This window comes from Phocoena sinus, chromosome 2 (assembly GCF_008692025.1).
Source record: "Phocoena sinus isolate mPhoSin1 chromosome 2, mPhoSin1.pri, whole genome shotgun sequence".
In the NCBI taxonomy this organism is placed as follows: Eukaryota; Metazoa; Chordata; class Mammalia; order Artiodactyla; family Phocoenidae; genus Phocoena; species Phocoena sinus.
In genome coordinates, this window is record NC_045764.1 from 91,454,400 (window position 1) to 91,478,100 (window position 23,701).

A 23,701-nucleotide genomic window follows, 5' to 3' on the forward strand; every position below is an offset into this window, starting at 1 on the left:
CTCTTTCCTTTCCCATGTTAGGGAAGTTTTTGACTATAATCTCTTCAAGTATTTTCTCTGGTCCTTTCTCTCTCTCTTCTCCTTCTGGTACCCCTATAATGCGAATGTTGTTGCATTTAATGTTGTCCCAGTGGTCTCTTAGGCTATCTTCATTTCTTTTCATTCTTTTTTCTTTATTCTGTTCTGCAGCAGTGAATTCCACCATTCTGTATTCCAGGTCACTTATCCATTCTTCTGCCTCAGTTATTCTGCTATTGATTTCTTCTAGTGTAGTTTTCATTTCAGTTATTGTATTGTTCATCTCTGTTTGTTTGTTCTTTATTTCTTCCAGGTCTTTGTTAAACATTTCTTGCATCTTCTTGATCTTTGCCTCCATTCTTTTTCCGAGGTACTGGATCATCTTCACTATCATTATTCTGAATTCTTTTTCTGGAAGGTTGCCTATCTCCACTTCATTTAGTTGTTTTTCTGGGCTTTTATCTTGTTCCTTCATCTGGTACATAGCCCCCTGCCTTTTCATCTTGTGTATCTTTCTGTGAATGTGGTTTTTGTTCCACAGGCTGCAGGATTGTAGTTCTTCTTGCTTCTGCTCTCTGCCCTCTGATTTCTAAAAATTATAAAAACACCTACCCACTTGATAGTCTGCTTTGATTAATAAGACAACATAGAGTGATGAGACCATTCTAAGATTTATTTCAGTACATCTGGCAGTGGAATACTATGATCACTATGGTGCACTATTAGCAGTTATTGTACCTTAAAACACAGAAAGCCATCCAGCTTTTGGAGCAGCTAATCACTGAATCAGATTGAAAGCCACTGTACTGAACTTTTTCCAGACTGTCGCAGACACACATCAGTAATCACAACATTACCTCACCACTTTCTCTATTGAAAACTGTGAGTATCCAACGATGCTTTGTTAATTGATGACCTTGCAACAAAGAGGAAAGCTAAAAGACTGAGCAAATATGTAGAGAATTTACTGTTCTAGTAGAATAAAACTTGTAAAAAGTTAACTGTTGGGACTTCCTTCTGGTGCAGTGGTTAGGAATCTGTCTGCAAAGGAAGGGGACACGGGTTCGAGCCCTGGTCCAGGAAGATCCCACATGCTGCAGAGCAACTAAGCCCGTGTGCCACAACTACTGAGCCTGCGCTCTAGAGCCTGCGAGCCACAACTACTGAGCCCTTGTGCCACAGCTACTGAAGCCCACAAGACTAGAGCCCATGCTCCGCAACAAGAGAAGCCACCGCAGTGAGAAGCCCACGCACCGCAACGAAGGGTAGCCCCTGCTGACCGCAACTAGAGAAAGCCTACACGCAGCAACGAAGACCCAGTGCAGCCCAAAATAAATAGATTAATTAATTTTAAAAAAAGTTAACTGTTAACATTTAATGGTATAGTTGTTTTGTATTTCATAAAAGTTAGGCATAAATAGGAAGTAGATCAAGAAATAATTAGAATTACTTTTTAAATACAAATTTAGTGTGTTTTCTAACTTTACTAGTTTTAATCAGTGTTAATTTTCCCTAACATTTTGTCTATTTTAATAATCACCAAACACCAAACATCAACAGGTTAAAAGACAATAGGCTCATATATCCAAAACAGATTACTTTGCCCATCTACCCCCCACCTCCTGCCAGTTTTCTCTTACTGCTTCCTTTTTATTGGAAATTTCTTTAATTAGAAATAGTCTTTCACAGCAAAATAAAGGATGAAGTTTTCAAAAATACAAACTCTTGAGCTAGTTAATGTATTTGGTGTGAATTCATTTCTATCAAAATCAGAGTGCATCTGACACTAGCTTAAAGAGGTCAAGCTCTCAGAGGACCCCCCAAAATTTGGCCTGCAGCCTATAGATTACTGACCGCTGTTCTAGAGCATCTATATAGCCTACATAATATACCTTTAGCAGTTATTGCGGTTCATTGCAATGGGATTTGCATGTTCGCTAATCCACTATGAAACTCTTAAGGACAGAGACTGAGTTTATTCATATTTGTTCTCCCAGTACCTAACAGAGTGGTTGGCATTAATTGGCTCTAAAATATTTTGTTTAGTGGATTAAGTAACATTCAAATAGAAACTGGTTAGATTGACCAAAAATATTAAAAACAGGACTGTTTGCTGGTTTGTGGAAGCACCTGAGCACCAGTCCACTATGAGCGTCATGTTTCAAAAGACTGTGCAGAGTTTTTAGAAACAGCTTTATTGAGATATACAGTCAGTGCTCTGGACCTCTGTATCCTTGGGCACTGCATCCGTGGATTCAATTAACCACAGACTGAAAATATTTGCAAATTCCAGAAAGCCCCAAAAGCAAAACTTGAATTTTCTGCGTGCCAGGCAACTATTCACATAGCATTTACATTCTACTAGGTATATTATAGGTAATCTAGAGATGATTTAAAGTATATGGGAAGATGGTTTGGGGGAACCCTAGCCTGCCATTTTCTCAGTCTGCTGGCTTTCTGAATAAAGTCGTATTCCTTGCCTCAAAAAAAAAAAAAGTATATGGGAGGGTTTGCGTAGGTTATATGCAAATACTATGCTGTTTGACTTTTTTCTTCCAGTTTTATTGAAATATAATTGACATACAGCACTGTATAAGTTTAAGGTGCACGGCATAATGATCTGACTTATATACATCATAAATGATTATCACAATAAGTTTAATGAACATCCATCATCTCATATAGATACAAAATTAAAGAAATAGGGCTTCCCTGGTGGCGCAGTGGTTGAGAGTGTGCCTGCTGATGCAGGGGACACGGGTTCGTGCCCCGGTCCGGGAAGATCCCACATGCCGCGGAGCGGCTGGGCCCGTGAGCCATGGCCACTGAGCCTGCGCGTCCGGAGCTTGTGAGAGGCCACAACAGTGAGAGGCCCACGTACCGCAAAAAAAAAGAAAAGAAATAGAAAAATTTTTTTCCTTGTGATGAGAACTCAGGGTTTACTCTCTTAACAACTTTCATACATAACGTACAGCAGTGTTAATTAGGGAATTCCTTGGCGGTCCAGTGGTTAGGGCTCTGCACTTCCACTGCAGGGGGCATGGGTTCAATCCCTTGTCCGGGAACTAAGATCACCCAAGTGGAGTGGCGCGGCCAAAAGAAAAATAAAAAAGACCTAAAAGACAAGAAAGTAAAAAACAAAACAAAACAAGCAGTGTTAATTGTATTTATCATGTTGTACATTATATCCCTAGTACTTATTTTTCGTATAACTGCAAGTTTGTACCTTTTGACTGCCTTCATTTTCCCTTCCCCCTACACCTTGCCTCTGGTAACCACAGATCTGATCTCTTTTTCTTTGAGTTTGTTTGTTTGCTGGCTTTTGAAGTATAATTGATCTACAGCACTATGATAGTTCCTACTATGCCATTTTATATAAGGGACTTGAGCATCCTCGGGTTTTGGTATCTGCAGGGGGGAACTGCAGGAGGGGTGGGGGTCTGGAACCCATCCTCCAGAGATACCAAGAGATGACTGTAATTCGCCTGCCATACAATCCACCCATTTAAAGTGTACAATTATGAGATTTTTAAAAATTGAGTTATAATTCACGTATTATATTAGTTTCAGGTATACGACATGAGATTTGTTTTTAAAGAGAGAGAGGGAAAGCAAAAGGAAAGGGAGGTCTCTTTTCCTTGAGTTGCACACTGGTTTATACTGTGGTATTTTAAAAATGATGTGAATAACTCATCTAGATTATATCCTGTTTGGATTTAGGGGAAGAATAGAAAGTAGTAGATCAATGGGTATCTAAATATGGATAGACGCCACAAATGGAGGAAAAGGGAAAGAAGAAGGGATTCTCCAGTACGTTATTTATTTGGGGCAGGAGAAAAGAAGCTGTGTTGAAAGAGGCATTATGTTCTGTGGGGAACTCAGTATAAATCTGAACTTTGCTCATTATCCTTTTTTTTTTTTTTCCCTTGCGGTACGCGGGCCTCTCACTGTTGTGGCCTCTCCCGTTGCGGACGCGCCGGCTTCGGACGCGCACGCACAGGCTCAGCAGCCATGGCTCACGGGCCCGCCGCTCCGCGGCATGTGGGATCTTCCCGGACCGGGGCACGAACCCGTGTCCCCTGCATCGGCAAGCGGACTCTCAACCACTGCAGCACCAGGGAAGCCTCTGCTCATTATCCTTGAGTATGCTCTAAGGCTGATCCTAGATTTTTGCAAATCTTACTGTATTAGTTCTCAATTGCTGCATGACAAATTTCCCCAAAAACTTAGTGCTTAAAGCAACAGTAAACATTTATTATAACACATAGTGTCTGTGGGTCTGCATTTTGGGTGTGGCTTAGTTGGGTGGTTCTGGCTTGAGGTATTTCACAGAGTGGCAGTCAAAACGCCAGCTAGGCCTGCCATCATCTGAAGGCTTGGCTGGGGCTGGAGGATCTATTTCCAAGAACAGTTCATTAAGATGGCTGGCAAATTGGTGCTGATTATTGGTGTAATGCCTCAGTTTTTTGCCAGATAGCCACTCCAAGAGGTTGCTTGAGTGTCCTCGTATTACGGCACTGGCTTTCCTCTAAGTGAGTGACCCAAGAGAGCATAATGTGGAAGCTGCAAAGTATTTTATAACCTAGACTTGGAATTTACACACCACAATTTCTGAAAAAGCCTATTGGTTACACGAGGCAGCCCAATTCAGTATGGGAGGGACTAGACTATACAAGGGTGAAGATACCAGGAGACAGGGATCACGGGGTGCCTAGAGGCTGACTACCAAATTTATTTGTTTTTTAATATATATATTTGAGATACATATATCTCAAAAGGAGATTCCTAAATTCAGGTACCAGCTCTTGAATATTACCTTGCCATTTATCCTAACTGAACAAGTATCTCTTGGGACAGACCAATAATTCTTTGTTTATTTTTAAATTAATTAATCAATTTATTTTTGGCTGCGTTGGGTCTCCGTTGCCGTGCACAGACTTTCTCTAGTTGCAGCAAGCGGGGCAACTCTTTGTTGTGGTGCGCGTGCTTCTTATTGTGGTGGCTTCTCTTGTTGGGAGCAGGGGCTCTAGGCACACAGGCTCAGTAGTTGTGGCTCGCGGGCTCTAGAGCGTAGGTTCAGTAGTTGTGGCGCACGGGCTTAGTTGCTCCATGGCATGTGGGATCTTCCTGGCCCAGGGCTCGAACCCGTGTCCCCTGCATTGGCAGGCAGATTCTTAACCACTGCGCCACCAGGGAAGTCCCCAGACCAATAATTCTTTTTTTTTTTTTTAGAGAGGAAGCCAGTGGGGCCAGAGGATTCGGGTGTGGTTCTTTTATTTATTTATGTGTTTGTTTATTTTATTTTTGGCTGTGTTGGGTCTTCGTTGCTGCACGCGGGCTTTCTCTGGTTGCAGTGCATGGGCTTCTCACTGCGGTGGCTTCTCTTGTTGCAGAGCACGGGATCTAGGCTCACGGGCTTCAGTAGTTGCAGCACGCAGGCTCAGTAACTGTGGCTCGCGGGCTCTAGAGCGCAGGCTCAGTAGTTGTGGCGCACGAGCTTAGTTGCTCCGCGGCATGTAGGATCTTCCCGGACTAGGGATCGAACCCATGTCCCCTGTATTGGCAGGCGGATTCTTTTTCTTTTTTAATGGTGTGTTAGTTTCTGCTGTATTACAAAGTGAATCAGTTATACATATACATATGTTCCCATATCTCCTCCCTCTTGTGTCTCCCTCCCTCCAATCCTCCCTATCCCACCCCTCTAGGTGGTCACAAACCACTGAGCTGATCTCCCTGTGCTATACGGCTGCTGCCCACTAGCTATCTATTTTACATTTGGTAGTGTACATATGTCCATGCCACTCTCTCACTTTGTCACAGCTTACCCTCAGTAGTTGTGGCGCACAGGCTTAGTTGCTCCGCGGCATGTGGGATCTTCCCGGACCAGGATCGAACCCATGTCCCCTGCATTGGCAGGCGGATTCTTAACCACTGTGCCACCAGGGAAGTCCCGGAACCAATAATTCTTAAATGGGAAGGACCAGAGAAGAAAAGGGGGACTGAGAAACTGTTTTCCTTGGGCACTCCAATATCCTAGGGTTCCTATACCTGTGTCATTAACTTTCACTATGTGTTCATTCTTATACTTCCTACTCTGAGATATACTGTTGTACTATTCTCAAGATACTCATCATACAACACTTCCCTTTGCACTGCACTTTTTTCCCCCTTCAACTCTTTCTTGATATACAGCTGCTGGACTGCTTTCTCACATACTCTTCTATTTATCTTATCCTTCATGGATTTGCAAATGAGAGTTGGTCATAAGATAACAGTAAGAAGAATAATCGTCTTTCCATCATTTGGAGAATCCAGCTGTATCTACTGACTTATTTAGAATAAACACAATAGTAATTCTATGAATAAATTCACTAAAACGCTTACCTATGATAGCAGAGATTATATCTGGGGAGCTTGGAGAGACACATTATATTTGCTAAGTGAGTGAAAAATATTATCTTTGAATAGAGAATATCTATTTGAAATCCTGCTAGGCATTATTTCAATGAATCTGGACTTTGTTTCCCCTATAAACTTCTTTAATTTTAAAGAAAAGTATTTACAGAAACACTAACCCTTTCCAATTCAAATTACTTGCCCTGCCAATACTCTGAAGTGAACTATATTCTGTTAGACAAAGTAATGGAAAAAGCAACTTGTGGTTTTAATCAGTGGAAAGAAAACAATTTGGCAACTTCTTTAAGTTTGAATAGAACAAGATGAGCTGCATCATCAAGTGCCTTTAATGTACATTTTGTCCTGCTTTTCATCCAAGGATCTAGACATGACAGACAGTAGAAGTGCCTGCTGTTTTTCAAAGAATGTCAAGAGGCTGTGGCATTTCCTGAACAAGAAGTAACAGATTCAATAATAGTTATGAGATTGAATATAGGATTCGTATTTAACCATTCTATATTCTCAATCAGCTTTAATCATAATGTCACTTGAGTGAAGAAAAAGATTTAAAGTAAAAGGAAGCTCATAATTCATCGCAATCTTTCAGTCCATGGCAGACTCCTGAGATTATCAAGTAAAAAAAGCATTGGACACGGGAGTTTAAGAGACCGGAGTTTTGGTTCTTCTACTCATTAGTTTTATAGCTCTAGGAAAGCTGTTAAGCTCTTTGAGTTTTTTCTTCTATAAGTTGGTGGGTAAGGATGGGAGAGGGGTTTGATCATAAGGTTTCCTCTTTACCAAAGAGTTTGATATACCAAATACAAATTATCCCACATAGCCTCGTTTCTCCGCCCTCCTCGCTTTTCTTTGAAAGTCTTCGAGGGACTCCCGCATTGTCTTGCTCAGAATCCCATACGGGACCTCACCGGGGCTGCTCACTGAACCCTTCACTGGCGGTGTTTCAAAAAGGGAGTGAAATCTTGTTACTCATGGATGTGAAAACCGTAAGGATACGCCGGGCTCCAGGCTGACGTTCCTTTCTGGAGGTCTCGGTCTTCTTTCTTCCTTACACTTTCAAGCCTTTCCCCAGTACCCACCGATGATTAACTTCATGTTAGGCGGTTCTGGGGACAGCGCCAATTTGCCAGATCCTGGCAGCGCTGCTTCTGAGGAGGTGGCATGGCAGGGCCTCATGATTTGGGGCCCTTTTTCGCGACCGAACTCCTCGGTGTGTGTAAATTCGTATCGTGACAAAGCATTTACGATTTTCTTCTGAAAAGACCAACCCTGGCGTCACAACCGTGCCTCTATAACCAAGGTAACTGCTTGAGCTAGGAGGAACCACTGTGCGCCAACCACTAGTCTCAGAAGCCCTACTTCTCTGCTCCAGACTGGCGGGTAGTTGCCGCTGCGGCTGGAACTACGAGGACCAGAATTCCCGCGCGCACGCGCGCTGCCATTGTGATGCTCCTTTCCCGGTAACTCGCCCTCTCAGGCAAACCTGAAGATAGCGGCAATTCTCCGGTGGGGGGCGGAGACACTCTTTGCCTGGCTCTCCGCCCCTTTCGTGATAGGCAATGGGACCAGCCAACCAACATGGCGGGCTTGGGACGCGCTCTCCAATCAGCACCTGTGGCGGAGAGGTGGGCGTGCGCACTGGCAGGGTAGGTGGACTAGGCTGTGTCGGGTTGCGAAGGGGGAGAATAACGTCGGGTCGGGTCAGCGGGCGCTGCAGTAGTCGCCGCAGCGGCGATGGGAGCGGTGGGGGCCAGGCGGCGGCGGAGGCGGCAGGAGGAGGAGCAGGAGCTGGCACAAGAGCAGCGGCTGGGGGCGGCCAGCAGCAGCAGTAACAGCAGCAGCCGCCGCCGCCAGTAAACGCGGACGGTACCCGAGGGGACTACCAAGCCGGCCGGCCCTCGAAGCCGCGCTCGGGTCCCGCCGCACTGGGCGGCGGGGGATGGGCAGGCGGCGGTCGTCCCGCCTGCTGAGGGTTGACCTCTGCCGGTCCCCGCCCTGAGCTGGACCCGAGCCCCCCGCCCGAAATCCCTGCGTCCGCCACGGCCCAGGTAGGACACACCCCCCGAGCCCCCAGGACGCCGCTGGGGGAGCCCAGCGCCCCGCCCTCCCTCAGTCCTGACCCCCTCCTCCGGCCGCACCCCTCGCCCAGTGACCGATCCTGGTGCGGAGGGGAGGGGTACCGGAGACTCCTCGGTCGCTACCCACGCCCTGGGCTTGTGCCAGACCCAGTCGCTCCAAGTCGGAGACAGTTTCTTCCCCGTTTCCCTGGAGGGTTGTGCCCCGTATCCCCAGAGGCTTTTGGTGTCTTCGCTGAACTTGGAGGGTCATAAAGCTTCGTTCTGTTTCTCTTTCTGTGGGTGACCCACATACCACTTGTATTCATGCTGCTTTAGGTACCAGGACTGAACACAGATGATTCTCAGGATATACTGAACGCTTCTTTCCCACCCCGCTTCCTCAAATCTAATAGAAGAGGGCATGGGACTATAGAATCTGTTTGTTGTGTAGTAACGACAGTGGAGGCCATGACTTTATGGTACTTAGGGTGCGAAGTAGACCTGAGGGATTTGCTCGTCATTTGCTTTGACTAAGATGATGTTGACAATCCGGGATGCTGTGGGAGGGACAAAAGACCACATGTATTTACTGTTAAATCAGAAGTAAATAATACATTGGGATGCCAGGATACTTTATCCACAGTGAACTTAATTTTGTTTCAGTCGTGGCTGCATTAGAGGTAAAAATGACATTGAGTTGTACTTTGCTTTAAATTAAAGTTGATAGGTGGCAGCAATCCGGTATTAACTCTTTTCGTCCCTCGCTTTAGAAATTGTTCTATGTTTGAACATTAAAGAGGGCAATTTTATAATAACCTGTGTATTATGTAAAGATGTTTTGGTTTTAAATAGAAGTTAAGTTTTTTAAGGTGTGTATGAGGATCATAATATTATGAATGGGCACATGTACACACCCGGAGGATCCATTCTGTGTTTTGTTACAGTGTTTGGTTCTGAGCCATTAGTAAAAGTTTCATTGGCTTCTAAATACTGGTTTACTAGGATAGACCATAAAGATGTATTTGCTGTTTTCTTTTGGCTAAATGTAATAGAGTACCGTTCATTTGAGGAGGAAGAGGTGATGGGAGATGGATTTTAAAGCTGAATGTTATGTATTTCTTTTTTATTTATGTAAATAAAGCAGTAATGATGACAAATATTACTTATATGACTAAGCTTGAAGAATTCATCCTAAGTCTAAACATTTTTCAGGTAACAAGTGTGTGGACTTGGATGATGTATTGTGCTCTTTTGAAATTGAAAATGTACTGAAAGGAATCTCTCTAATTTAGAAGCTTATGTTTTCCTGTATGATACATTTTTATCAAGGCACTAAAGGGGATGTTTGAAGCATGGTAATAAAGGAAAGTCTTTCTAACACTTTTCCTTTATGATAGAATGTTAAAAAATGCTCGTTCTTCTTTTAATTTTAGACACATAAAAGAAATTGAAGTCCCTAGCTTCATTAATTTAATTTGTAATATGAAATTGAAATAAATTTGGTCTTCAGTAGTGGTCTAAGAATGGTATATCTTGCTCATTATCTTGTAGTACGGTTAATACATAATTTAGCAAATTCTTTATTGTACTGTGTATGACTTCAGATATTTGTGTCTTCTTTTGACTTTCTTTTAAATACTTATTATTTTAATGCCTCAGGAAATCTTCGTGAGAGTAGGCTTATTTGCTTTAGCAAAATGAACTGACTTATGCAGGGCTTCAAATATCTTTAATGTAGTGTTAGAAGTGAAGTTTGTATAATGCAGACAACTTTTGAGGGTATTTTACATTAAAAAATACACTAAAATGTGAGTTAGTGATAGATTGTTGGTTTTTCATTGTAAACAAATATTACAGAGCTGAATATGCTATGATCATGGAATATAACTTTGGTGGCGGGGGCAGGCAATTCTTTATAAGTTTTATAACTTAATGTATAGAAATGACAACTTAATTGCAATTCATGAGAGACTTTGAGCTGGAACCACGCAAATTAGATACTCTCAGATTCCTAATCCTCATAATAAATGTTTGTTGCCTGGAAAAAAAAAAACAAAAAACAGTATAAAACAAGAGAAAATGTTTAGTGAGCATTATTAAACTAGTGACTTCTGAATTGATTAGCAAAATAAAATAGCCTTTAAGAACTAATGGAGAATATAGCTTGCTTCCTTTCCCACTTAAAAAAAATCTCCGATAGAAAAATTCTTTTATAGATATGTGGCATTCTTTACAGTTTGCATGTTACACAGAATTACTCTAGCCATGTATTCCTTTGCTATTTTTGGGGCTCTTAAGAAAGACTCAAAATATAGCTGGAGCTATGTCAATTTATTTGATTGGTAATAAATATGGCAGGACATCCAATATTTATAGGTTTTGAAATATGAAATTAAACATTTGTACTGTTTTACTTCGTTGTCATATTTTTTGTTACTCAGTATATTGTAAACAATAGTGATGATGGTGGTAGATTTTTTTCCCCTAGGCTTCAGTGGATAGAATCCTTGAGTTAAAAATCTTTTTTTTTTTTAACAGTTTTTGTGCTGTAAATACTCAGTGCTTTCAGGTTAAATATCATACTTCCATATTTGATAAAAGACCCTTTAAGTCTATATGAAAAAAGTTGGGTTTTTAGAGCTGAATTTTGAACATAATTCCAACACATATTACTGCTCACAAGTTTCTGTCCTCAATATCTTGTAATCCTTGGTTGTAAGTTTAAAATATAGATTGACATTATATTATTTACCTAACATCAATGTCAGTTTTGCCAGAAAGTTTCGTCTTTTAAACAGGTGATTTTTAAGCAGACTTCTTGGTATATTTTCATTTATGTTATATGACTTTAAGTTAAGCATAATGATTCCTTGTGGTTATTATTTTATGTGTTCTTAATACTTGAGTCTATAATATTTATCAACTTTTGTCAACATTTTGGATTTTTTCTGTGATTTTTTTTTTTGACATTTGTATATACGATCCTTGATATTTTGGGATGTTGATAGCTGCTTTTTATTGTGTTAAGCAATTTACTTTCACTTCAATTAGAGTAGAGCTTCCCAAGGTAAAAAAATTAAGTGTTCTTTGAAAAGCACCTCAGTACTTCATTTCTGAGGGACTTGTGTAGCACTTAAAAAATTCAACATGTCCAAGGCCAAAGTCAGTCCACTTTTAACTTCTGTAATTATAAATGAAGGTGTCACGATTTAATCAGTCATCCAAATTCAAAAATCCCATTAATTTAATTTTTTAGGCTGTTTCTTTTCCCTGGTTCTACATGCACAAAACCTCTCCTTTTCATTTCTACTGCTACCATCTTAATTTAGCATCTCTGATCCTCATAATCTCTCCTTAGAACTACTGCAGTAGTCTCATTAAATATTTAAGTATCTACCATGTTACTGTGGTAGGGGTTAGAGATTCAGTAGGGAACAAGACAGAAATTATCTCACTTTTGGAACTTGCAATACAGTGGGAATAGACAATTGTAGAACAAGGAATTACAAGTGTTCCAAGTATCATGAAGGGGAAAATGCAGACGTCCACATAAACGTATTAACTGACAGACCTAACAGTCCGGGGGATGGGTTCAGGGAAGTAGTCTTTGTTTTATCAACCACAGTTTATTCTACATACTCTACCAGTTTTGGAGGTTAGTGGATATGTTATAGCTGTAAGTAGTTAAAAAATTAAAAATAAATGTTTTAAAATAAAGATATTTAATAAAAATTAAATGTTCATACAATTCCTGAAACAGCTTTAGACAAATCCTTTCCAAACACCAGAACACTTTGAAAACTTTTGCTCTAAAGAGGCCACCCTCTCCCTCCAATATGGGTTTTGACTTTGGGTTCTCCCAGGCCTCAATTGCTTAAGTACTGACAGAATTCCTATGTTATATTTCATACTCTTTGAACCTCAGAAGTTAGGACTAGGCATTTCCAGTAGGAGGGTATGTATGGTTACAAGAAAGAGGTCTTTCAGGTAAATAGTTAGAGTCTCTTTGTAGCCAGAGTCCAGCAGCTTGTAGGTGAGTTATTAAATGTACAAGTAACTAGGATATAGTTTGAACATCTTTGTAAGTTTAAAAATATATAAATTCATTTGTAAATCAGAAAAAATATCCCTTATCATATGCTGGCTCCTAATTTTTGGTTTATAAAATAAGGTTAGTATAGCCACAAATCTCATAAATTAATAAATGCTTACTAGACAGATGAATAAAACTGTTAATTGTGCATCAAGGTGAGATCTGAATCTTTTCTCATCTCTATGATAACATATCATGGGTCCTTAGATTACTTAACCTCTCTTTGCTTCGGTTTTGATTTTTTTTTCTTTTTTTTTTTTTTGCGGTACGTGGGCCTCTCACTGTTGTGACCTCTCCCGTTGCGGAGCACAGGCTCCGGACACAAAGGCTCAGCGGCTATGGCTCAGATAGCCTAGCCGCTCCGCGGCATGTGGGATCTTCCCGGACCAGGGCACGAACCCGTGTCCCCTGCATCGGCAGGCGGACTCTCAACCACTGCGCCACCAGGGAAGCCCTTTCTTTTTCTTTTTTTTTTTTTTTTTTAGTTTTTCTATTTTTAAAAAGGGAATTTAATATACTCAAAATCCAATTACAATGAAGATCACTACAGAGAAGATTCTTCATTGATTTTTTTTTTTCTTTGTCTTAGTTGGAGGATCATAGGCAATGCTTTGTTTGGTTGATGTGGCTACAGTAGATTTTACCCAAGGAATTGTCTTGTTTAATGTTTTCCTTACAATCTTTTTTTTCTTTAATTTTAATTAACTAATTTATTTTGGGCTATGTTGGGTCTTTGTTGCTGCACATGGGCTTTCTCTAGTTGCGGCAAGCAAGGGCTACTCTTCATTGCGGTGTGTGGGCTTCTCGTTGCAGTGGCTTCTCTTGTTGTGGAGCACGGGCTCTAGGCATGCAGGCTTCAGTAGTTGTGGCACACGGGCTCAATAGTTTTGACTTGTGGGCTCTAGAGCGCAGGCTCAGTATTTATGGCACGTGGGCTTAGTTGCTCCGTGGCATGTGGGGTCTTCCCGGACCAGGGCTCGAACCCGTGTCCCCGGCATGGGCAGGCGGATTCTTAACCACTGTGCCACCAGGGAGGCCCTTTCCTTACAATCTTGACATGTAAGTTACACTGTACTTTCTGTAAGGGAAGAATTTGTTTATGTGTTGTTAGTATCAGTAGCCAGGGAGAGGTGAACTAGGTTGTTTACACTTTTATTCTGTTGTAGGTAATTGTAACCATAACTGACTTGTAAAATTTCTCTTCACTTTTAATAGATATTTTACTTTCTTGAATATATTTATGAGTTCAGAGAGATTCCATGCTGCTGGAAGTATAATTTATCTCCTGTTAAAGTTTAGAAGGAACAGTTGAAGTGTGAGTGGTGACTAAATTTTCTTTCTCTTTTGCTATCAACAAATAGGGTTATTTGTACATCTTCATCTCTTTTTACTAACACTTTATAGACAGGCTCTTGCTAAAACCTGCAGGGTTAAAAAAAAATCTCATGGGGTTCATCCTATTCTTGACCCCTACTTCTATTGTTTACATTACTGTTATTAGATATTTTGAAAAGCTTAACTGGTTTGTAGTCTTTGTAAACTTGTGTCTGCACCTCAGCTTGTTTTATCTTGAGACATAATTTAGTTTCTTGTAATGTGAAAAATGTATTATTTTGACTTTTGAGATGTTTGATGAAGAGATAGCCACTCTGCATCTAACTATATTTTAATCTATTTTTGGAATATTAATCAGGTATCCTAAATATTATCTACTTAACAGATCATGATGACTTTGAAAACATCTGATTTTTTGTTTTAATAGGGGATGTTCAGTGTGTTGATAGTTTTCATCAAATTTGGAAAAATTTCAGACATTTTTTCTTCAGGTTTTTTTTTTTTAAGCATGCAATCTCTTTGGGCCCAATAAATGTATCCAGAAATTAAAATATCTACTAAAAGTGGAGAGAAACTTTATATAAGATAGCATGGTTACAATAACTGACAACAAAATAAAAGTATAAACAACCTCTCTATTCTCTCCTTCTGGGACTCCAGTTATATGTATGTTAGGCTTTTAAAAAAAATTTATTTTTGGCTATGTTGGGTCTTCATTGCTGCACGTGGGCTTTCTCTAGTTGCAGCGAGCGGGGGCTACTCTCTGTTGCGGTGCCTGGGCTTCTCATTGCGGTGCCTTCTCTTGTTACGGACCACGGGCTCTAAGTGTGTGGGCTTCAGTAGTTGTGGCTTGTGGGCTCTAGGGTGCAGGCTCAGTAGTTTGGGCGCATGGGCTTAGTTGCTCCGTGGAATGTGAGATCTTCCTGGACCAGGGCTCGAACCCGTGTCCCCTGCGTTGGCAGGCTGATTCTTAACCACTGCACCACGAGGGAAGTCCATGTTAGGCTTTTTGATGTTATCCCATTGCTCACTGATTCTCTGTGTGGTTTCTATCTTTTCCTATTGTCTGTTTCATTTTGGATGATTCATTTTTCTTTCTTTTTTTAAAAAATATTTATTTATTTGGCTGCTTTGGGTCTTGGTTGCAGCACGTGGGCTCTTCCTTGTGTTGCGCAGGCTCTAGAGTGTGTGGGCTCGGTAGTTGTGGTGCGCAGGGTTCTCTAGCTGTGGCACGCGGGCTCTAGAGTGCTCAGGCTTAGTTGCCCTGTGGCATGTGGGATTTTATTTCCCCGACAGGGATCAAACCTGCATCCCCTGCATTGGAAGGCGGATTCTTAACCACTGGACCACCAGGGAAGTCCTGGATGATTCCTTTTTCTGTATCTTCAACTTCACTAATCCTTTATTCCACAGTGGTTAATCTGGTGTTAATCCTATCTAGTGTATTTTTTAAATCTCAGGTATATACTTCTTATGTCTAGAAGTTCATTTAAAAAATATTTCCCATTTCTTTCCTCATGCTTAATGGTTTTCTCTGTTTCTTTGAATATATTTATAATAGCTGTTTTAAAGTCCTTGTCTACCATTCTGTCATCTGCACCATTTCTAAGTCTGTTTTTATTGATTGATATTTCTCCTTGTTTGTGTCCCTGCTAATTTCTGTTTGGATGCTCGACGTTGTAATTTTACACTGTCATGTGCTGGATTTTTTTTTTTTTAATTCCTGTAAATATTATGGGGATTTGTTCTGGGATACAATTAAGTTATTTGAAAATAGTTAGATGCATTCATGGCCCTGGATGTTTTTAAAGTTTTTTTTTTTTTTCACTCTGTTTGGTGATTATACAAACTAATCAGAGCCCTGTGTGAACATTAAGGATTGTTCCTGCCTGCCTCTTTCCAGTGGTTCTTTACCCTGGCCTTGATTGCTTCTGTACACACATGCACTCATAAGTACTCGCCAAAGTTTCAAGAGGAACCCTCTCTAGATATCCAAAGTTCTATCTGTACAGCTCTTCAGTGTTCTGCCCTGCCTTGCCTCCTCAAAACTCTGAATTCTGTCTCCTCAACTCAGCGAGACTGCTGGGCTCTGTTTGGGTTCCTCATTCCTGTGCTGTAGCCTGGAAACTCTCCAGTCAGTGAGCTGGGGGCAGTCTTAAGGCTTACCTCATTTATTTCCCTTCTCTCGTGGATCCATGTTCTGTGCTGCCTATTGTCTAGTTCTAGTGTCTAAAGTCCATTGTTTTCATATATTTTGTCTATTTTTCCCATTTAAGGTGGGAGGCTAAATCTGGTCCCTGTTACTTCGGTGGTCAGAAGCCGAAGTGGTCTGGTGGGTATATTGAAATGTCAGACAAAGAGGAGTCATATTTCAAAGTTATGCTGTCATTAGAAATCTGGGTATTATCTTTACGCCCAAATAATAGCTTCAAAAATATTTTCCTTACTCTTTAGACACGTCATAAGCTCTTCTGATGATTAATTCTAGCACTGTTCCCATTGAAATTAAAATTGTAGGTAAAAATAATTTTCCTATTTTTCTGTTAAAGAGCAGAATCTTACATAAGCTATATATGACACTTATAGAACCCTGTTGTTATCTGTTTAGTGAATTATCTAGCTTCCCCCAAATGTAGGAGAATTTTTTTGCTTCAGCCTTTCTAGATAATAGTAGTTGTAACTGGACTTCCTTTCCTCTTGCATTATATCCTCCCTGCTCTGAAATCCTTCAGTGGCTCTTCCTGTCTATTGAAACTGAATGAAGTCCATCCTCTTCCTAGCCTGATTTTTAAATTTATTTATTTATTTATTTTTGGCTGCATTGGGTCTTTGTTGCTCTGCCTGGGCTTTCTCTAGCTGTGGCGAGTGGGGGCTACTCTGGGCTACTCTTCGTTGCAGTGCGCGGGCTTCTCATTGAGGTGGCTTCTCTTGTGGAGCACGGGCTCTAGGCACATGGGCTTCAGTAGTTGTGGCACATGGGCTAAGTAGTTGTGGCTCGCGGGCTCTAGAGTGCAGGCTTAGTAGTTGTGGCACATGGGCTTAGTTGCTCCGCAGCATGTAAGATCTTCCTTGATGAGGGCTCGAACCCATGTCCCCTGCATTGGCAGGCGGATTCTTAACCACTGTACCACCAGGGAAGCCCCCTAGCCTGATTTTTACAATCTGAACTCAGTTTACCTTTCAGGTTTATGTATTCTTTCTCCACAATCAGAACTCTTTTCCATTTAGACTAATGTATGCATTCATTTTCTCATGTACTTGTATGTTTTGCTCCTTTCCTTTTCTGTGCCTTTGCTTACATCTTCAGTTAGTTCCTGTCATTAAACAAACCACCCCGAAGTTCAGGAGCTAAAACAATAATTTATTAACTATTATGTGGGTTGGCAGTTTGGCTAGGCTCAGCTGAATGGTTCTTTTGGTCTTGTTTGGGCTCATTTATGTGAAGCAGTCGCCTAGCTTGGGTTTCCTCACTATCTGGATTCCAAAACCAGCAAAAGAGGGCAAGTCCAGTGCATAAGTGCTTTTCAACCTTATGGGTCATGTTTGCTGATGTCCCATTGGTTAAAGCAAGTCATGGGGCCAACCTCAGTTTCCAGAATGGAGAAAGAAAATCTACCTTTCAATGGCAGATGCAGCAAGGTCACATTGTAAAGGGATGTGTATACAGGAATGGGAGGAACTTTTGGCTATCTTGCAATCGCCAAACCGCTATAGATGTTATCCAGCTCCTCTAAGAAACATCGTATGATCATCCTAGCCCATGTTAGTCTCTCCCAATTCTGATTTGTCATATGCACTGGCCCTTGCAATTTGATGTTGATTAACTTATATATTTCACCTTTTTTTTTTTTTTTTTGTGGTACGCGGGCCTCTCACTGCTATGGCCTCTCCTGTTGCGGAGCACAGGCTCTGGACGCGCAGGCTCAGCGGTCATGGCTCATGCGCCCAGCCGCTCCACGGCATGTGGGATCCTCCTGGACTAGGGCACAAATCCGTGTCCCCTGCATTGGCAGGCGGACTCTCAACCACTGCGCCACCAGGGAAGCCCTACCTTTTATTTTATTTTATTTTTTTGAATTTTATCTATTTTTTTATACAGCAGGTTCTTATTAGTTTATTTTGCCTTTTAAATCCAGAGAATTACTATTAATTTCTGTTTTTGTATTATGTGTTCTACTTCAAAGAATAATTTGGAAATAATTGTTTAACTTCTTCCCTTGATTATAAACTCATTGAGGGCAAAACTATGCATTATACTTCTTCCTACTCTTCTATGTATTTGTAACAATTTTTTGAATGACTATATGTTAAATTTAAAAGTCAGCTCTCAATTATTTACTTGAGGACTACTTCTTTTCATTCAGCTGTCTAGGAGGTTAAAGATGTTTCATTCATTCTTCCATTCATTAAACATTTATTGAACAATTGTTCTGTGGTAGGCATTATGCTAGGTACTGAGAATACAAAGATGAGTAGAATTCTGCTCTTGACCTCAAGAAATTTATAGTCTTTTAGGAAGACATTGTAAATTGTCCTAGAAGATATGTCTTAGAAGACATGTAATTGTGCATGTGCTTCTAAGCCTCTTTCTTTACTCTGAACCTAGATTTCTGCTTCATGCTCAGCTCACAGATTACCTGGCTTTTTACCATTGTATAGATGGGACAGTCTTCTGCTATCTGTCATACTGCTAGATGGTTGTTGCCTATCTAGTTTGTGTCTGGATTTCCCTGCTCTGGTTTATATGGCAATTATCTGTTACTGTTCTTTTTATAAGATACATTAATTATAGGTACAGTTTAAATTTATGTATTTTATTTACTTTATTTTTGGCTGTGTTGGGTCTTCATTATTGCATGCGAGCTTTCTCTAGTTGTGGCAAGCTGAAGCTACTCTTCATTGAGGTGCACAGGCTTCTGATTGTGGTGGCTTCTCTTGTTGGGGAGCAAGTGCTCTAGGTGCTCGGGCTTCAGTAGTTGCAGAGCGCAGGCTCAGTAGACATGGCTCGCGGGTTCTAGAGTGCAGGCTCAGTTGTTGCAGCACACAGGCTCAGTAGATGTGGCTCGCAGGCTCTAGAGTGCAGGCTCAGTAGTTGTAGTGCACGGGCTCTAGAGCGCAGGCTCAGTAGTTGTGGCACACGGGCTTAGTTGCTCTGTGACGTGTGGGACTTTCCCAGACCAAGGATTGAATCTGTGTCCCCTGCATTGGTAGGTGGTTTCTTACCCACTGTGCCACCAGGGAAGCCCCCTGTACAGTTTAAAGGATAATTATAAGGCCAAGTGGTCAAGAAATAGAACATTGCCAGCATCTCAGAAGCCCTTTCCTTATCTCCTTTTCTTACCCCCAAAGGAATTCATTCTTGTGCTTTTTATGAAAAATCATGTCCTTGTTTTTTCTTTATAGACTTACTACCTATACTTGCCTCCCTATTTAACATAGTTTAGTTTTGCTTAATTTTGAACCTTACATAGACTTATGTTGTAAGTATACTTTTGTCTTGCTTGATTTTTTTCAATGTCTATCCTGAGATTTAGTCATGTAGTTCAGAGTAGCAGTAGTTTCATTTTCTTAGCATATTTTTTGTGGCAGGTAGAATAATGGTCCCCCCAAAGATACTCACTTTCTAATCCCTGAAATTTCTGAATATGTTACCTTATAGGCAGAATGGACTTTGCAGGTGTGATTAACTTAAAGCTCTGAGTTGGGAAGATTATCCTTGATTTTCCAGGTGGGTTTAGTGTACTCACAAGGGTCCTGTAAGAGGGAGGCATATATATTTTGTCAGAGAGAAGTAAGGAGATGTGATGATGGAAGCAGAGGTCAGAGAGATTTGAAGATGCTAACTACACTACTCCAGCTTTGAAGGTGGAGGATGCGGCCATGAGCCAAAGAATGAAGGCAACTTCTAGAAGTTGGAAAAGGCAAGGAAGAGGATTCTCCTCTAGAGCCTCCAGAAGGAGCATAGCCTTGCTGATACCTTGATTTTAGCCCCAGTGGAAGCCTGGACTTCTGATCTCCAGAACTGTAAGACTATAAATTTATGTTGTTTTGCTGCTAAATTTGTGGTAATTTGTTACGTCAGCAGTAGGAAGCTAGTACATTTTTTCACTGTATGAGTATATTATAATTTATCCATTCTTCTCTTGCTGGACATTTGAGTTGTTTCAGTTTTTGGCATTTATGGACAGTGTGACTGAAAATTCTTGTACATATTTCCTGGTGCACGTGAGAGAAGAGTGTCTTTAGGATATACCTAGGAAAAGGGTTGCTGGGTCACAGTACGTGCATATTTTCGGCTTTACTTTATAATACAGAACTATTTTCCAAAGTACATTCCTACTAGCAGTGTGTGAGAGTCTTTACTTTTTATATTTAAATAATTTCTTTTTTTATATTCACTATGACAGTGCTTCCTTTTTTTACTTAGGTGGGTACTCAAAATTTGCTTCAAGTGAAAGCACGTTTGGGAACTAATTTATACTTTTTCCAACCTGGAAATAGTAGGTTGATTTTTATTCCCTTTTTGGTCAACTAATTTTTCTGTTAACTTTAAGAGCAAAATTATAACAATGCAAATGCTATAATTTAATTTGTAATCATAGTGGTAGAGTAATAATTTCTCTTGCTGACAAAAACATTTCTATATGAATTTGATAAGTAATACTTGCATACTAGGTTTAAATTCTAGTCTTCCATGCAAACATGATGATTTTCTTTCATCAACATTCAAGCACTTCAGGGACTGTTTTGGATAACATTATGTTTGTGAATGTGACTATTTCTTCTTCTGTTGGCTAAGAAGCATGCAAAATGATGTAGTAAGTAATGATTACCATTTATTGGGCACAGTCAGTGTAGCAGGCACTGTGATGAGTAAGCACTTTACATATATCATGTATTATCACTTTTAATCCTTAAATAGCCACAGTTGTTATCTCTTTTCTATAGTTGAGGAAATTGAGGCATAGAGAAGTTAAGTAGTGGGTCCTAGGTTATACAGCCAGGATTTGAATCTAGGTAGTCTGGTCTCCCCCTCCCCGCACAGCTGTGGGATCTTTGTCCTCTGACCAGGGATTGAACCCAGCCCCTTGGCAGTGAGAGCACGGAGTCCTAACCACTGGGCCGCCAGGGAATTCCCCAGATAGTCTGGTCTTAATCTCTATTCTGTGAGGTCCCTGGAGCTAAAAGACAATAAACACACTGCAGTGTTATTAATTTCTCAGACAATACTCTTGTAGGGAGTTATCTTCATTAAGTATGGTTTGGTCTGGTTTATGTTTTTGGAATTCTTATATTAGTACAGTTTTTATCCATTTGCCTTTGTGTCTTATCATTTTTATTTTCATTCTCCTTTTAGTTCTCATTTTTCCTCTCATCTTTCTGTTACACTCGTATATGTGAACCTGTATGACTTATAAATTACATACAGTTTGATGTCTCATTTTCATCTGGTTAATTAAATTACTTCACCAAATATCTATTGATTAACTGCAAAGTTCATAATTTTTGATTATGGCAGAGAATATAGTGACTATGATATGGTCTTCATCATCCCCTAGTTTGTAATCTAGGGGATTGTCAGTATTTACTTATTAATTTGTTAGCTATTTTTCTTCTCAATCTGTTTCTACCAAGCAAATGTTTCAAATGATTTTTCACCACATGGTATTTTACAAGTTGAATCTCCATTTAGTATGTTCTGTCTGTATTTTGATCATCTTTGGGTCTGTTTTGGCAACACCTCCAGATTTAGCATCACTGTCTGAATTCATTATCATGCTGTTTACTTTCTATTTTAGGTCATTGAAGATATTGCCAAGGAGGAATTATTTAAGTTCTTTCTTGCAGTATCTCATTTTCTTGCACCAAGATTATTTTAAAGCTATTAGCTTACTGAAAAAATGAATCCCAAACAGTTATTTGACGGCATTGATACTGCAGCCAGATTACATTAATTTTTGCAGATATAATTCGTGATGTGGAATCAAAAAGAACCTGTGGTTCGTGTACAACTTTGAGAAACTATTGTCTTACACCAGTGAAGCCTGGTGTGTTAGTTATCTATGGCTGCATAACAAATTACCCCTAACTTACTGTTTTAAAACAACAGCATTATTTCACAGAATCTGTGGGTCAGGATTTTGTGTGTGACTCAGCCATCTGGGTACTCTGTTTCAAGATGAGTCAGAGACTGCAATTAAGGTAGGCTGTAGTCATCAAAAGGCACAACTGAGGAAGGATCTGTTTCCAAGCTTACTCCAGTGGTTGTTGGCATGATTCCATTCCTTGTGGGTGGTTGGACTGAGGGCTGTTGGTACCTTTTGTAAGTGGAATCATATGCTAGCAGAGGTTGTCCTAGCGCATGGGTCTTTCCTTGGGGCAACATGGCAGCTTTCCTCATCAGAGCAAGCAAGTAGAGCCAGAGAGAGACAATGAGCAAGGTAGATGTCACAGTCTTTTATATCTGAGAAGTGATATCCTGTCACTTTTGCTGTATTCTGTTCATTAGAGTCAAGTGACTGGATCCACCCACACTAAAGGGGAAGGGATCAATAACATGAGATAGGGATTATTGGGAGCCATTTTAGAAGCAATCTAGTACACCTCGGTAGCTTACAGGATTCTGGGCTTTTCCCTTAGGGTTCAATTTCTAATTGGAACAGGTGTATTTTTAGCTTTATATTAGTATCTTGAAGGACTGTATCCAGGATACTACTTTGTTTCATGATCTTTCTACTGGTAATTTAAAGTGAGATATGGTGAAAATTATTTGGTAATTATATTTCTGAGGGGTACCTAGTAGTGTTAGAAACTTTTTTCATGGTAAAATATACATTAGATTTTCCATTTTAACTATTTTTAAGTGTACAGCTCAGTGGCATTACGTATATTAACATTGTTCTGCAACCATCACCACAATTCATCTCCAGAACTTTTTCATCTTCCCAAAAATGAAACTTTGTACCCACACTAAATCCCTATTACCTCCTCCTTGCAGCCCCTGGCAACCACTAGACAGAAACTACCTTCTGTCTCTATGAATTTGACTAATCTAGCTACCTATTATAAATGGAATCATATATTTGACCTTTTGTGATTGGCTTTTTTCACTTAACATAAGGTCTTCAAGGTTCATTCATGTTGTACCATGTGTGAGAATTTCCTTCCTTTTTAAAATTGAATAATATTCCTTTGTATATATGTGCTACATTTTTGTTTATCCATTCATCTGTCATTTGGGATGGACACTTGAGTGCTTCTGCCTCTTGGCTCTAATGAATAATTCAGCCATGAACACTGGTGTACAAAATATCTTTTTGAGTCCCTCCTTTGAATTTTTTGGAGTATATACTCAAAGGTGGAATTGCATAATTATATCATAATTCTATGTTTAATTTTTTTGAGGAACCTCCAGTACTGTTTTCTACAGTGGCTGCACCATTTCACATTTCCTCATCCCTCATTTCCATCAGCAATGCACATGGGTTCCACTTTCTCCACAATTTTGCCAACACTTATTTTCATGTTTTTTGATAGTTATTCTAAATGGGTTGTAAAGTGGTTTGATTTGCATTTTCCTAGTTAATTAATGATGTTGAGCATCTTTCCATGCTTATGATCCTTCGTATATTTTCTTTGGAGAAATGTCTATTCAGGTCTTTTATCCATTTTTAAAATTGTGTTGTTTGTTATTTTGTTGTTGAGTTGTAGGATTTCTTTATATATTCTAAATGTTAACCGCTTATCAGATATATTATTTGCAGATATGTTCTCCCATTCTATA

The 23,701-nt window shown here is 40.2% G+C and overlaps 1 protein-coding gene across 1 annotated transcript in view; it reads left to right on the plus strand.

Annotated features, from left to right (window-relative positions):
• Positions 1-8,123: 8,123 nt before the first annotated feature.
• The window catches only part of TTBK2 (tau tubulin kinase 2), a 151,165-nt gene continuing 135,587 nt past the window's right edge, over positions 8,124-23,701 (plus strand). The window contains exon 1 of the mRNA XM_032623560.1: positions 8,124-8,480. The gene's annotated coding sequence lies outside the window, so the exon portion shown is untranslated. The remainder of the gene's footprint in view (positions 8,481-23,701) is intronic.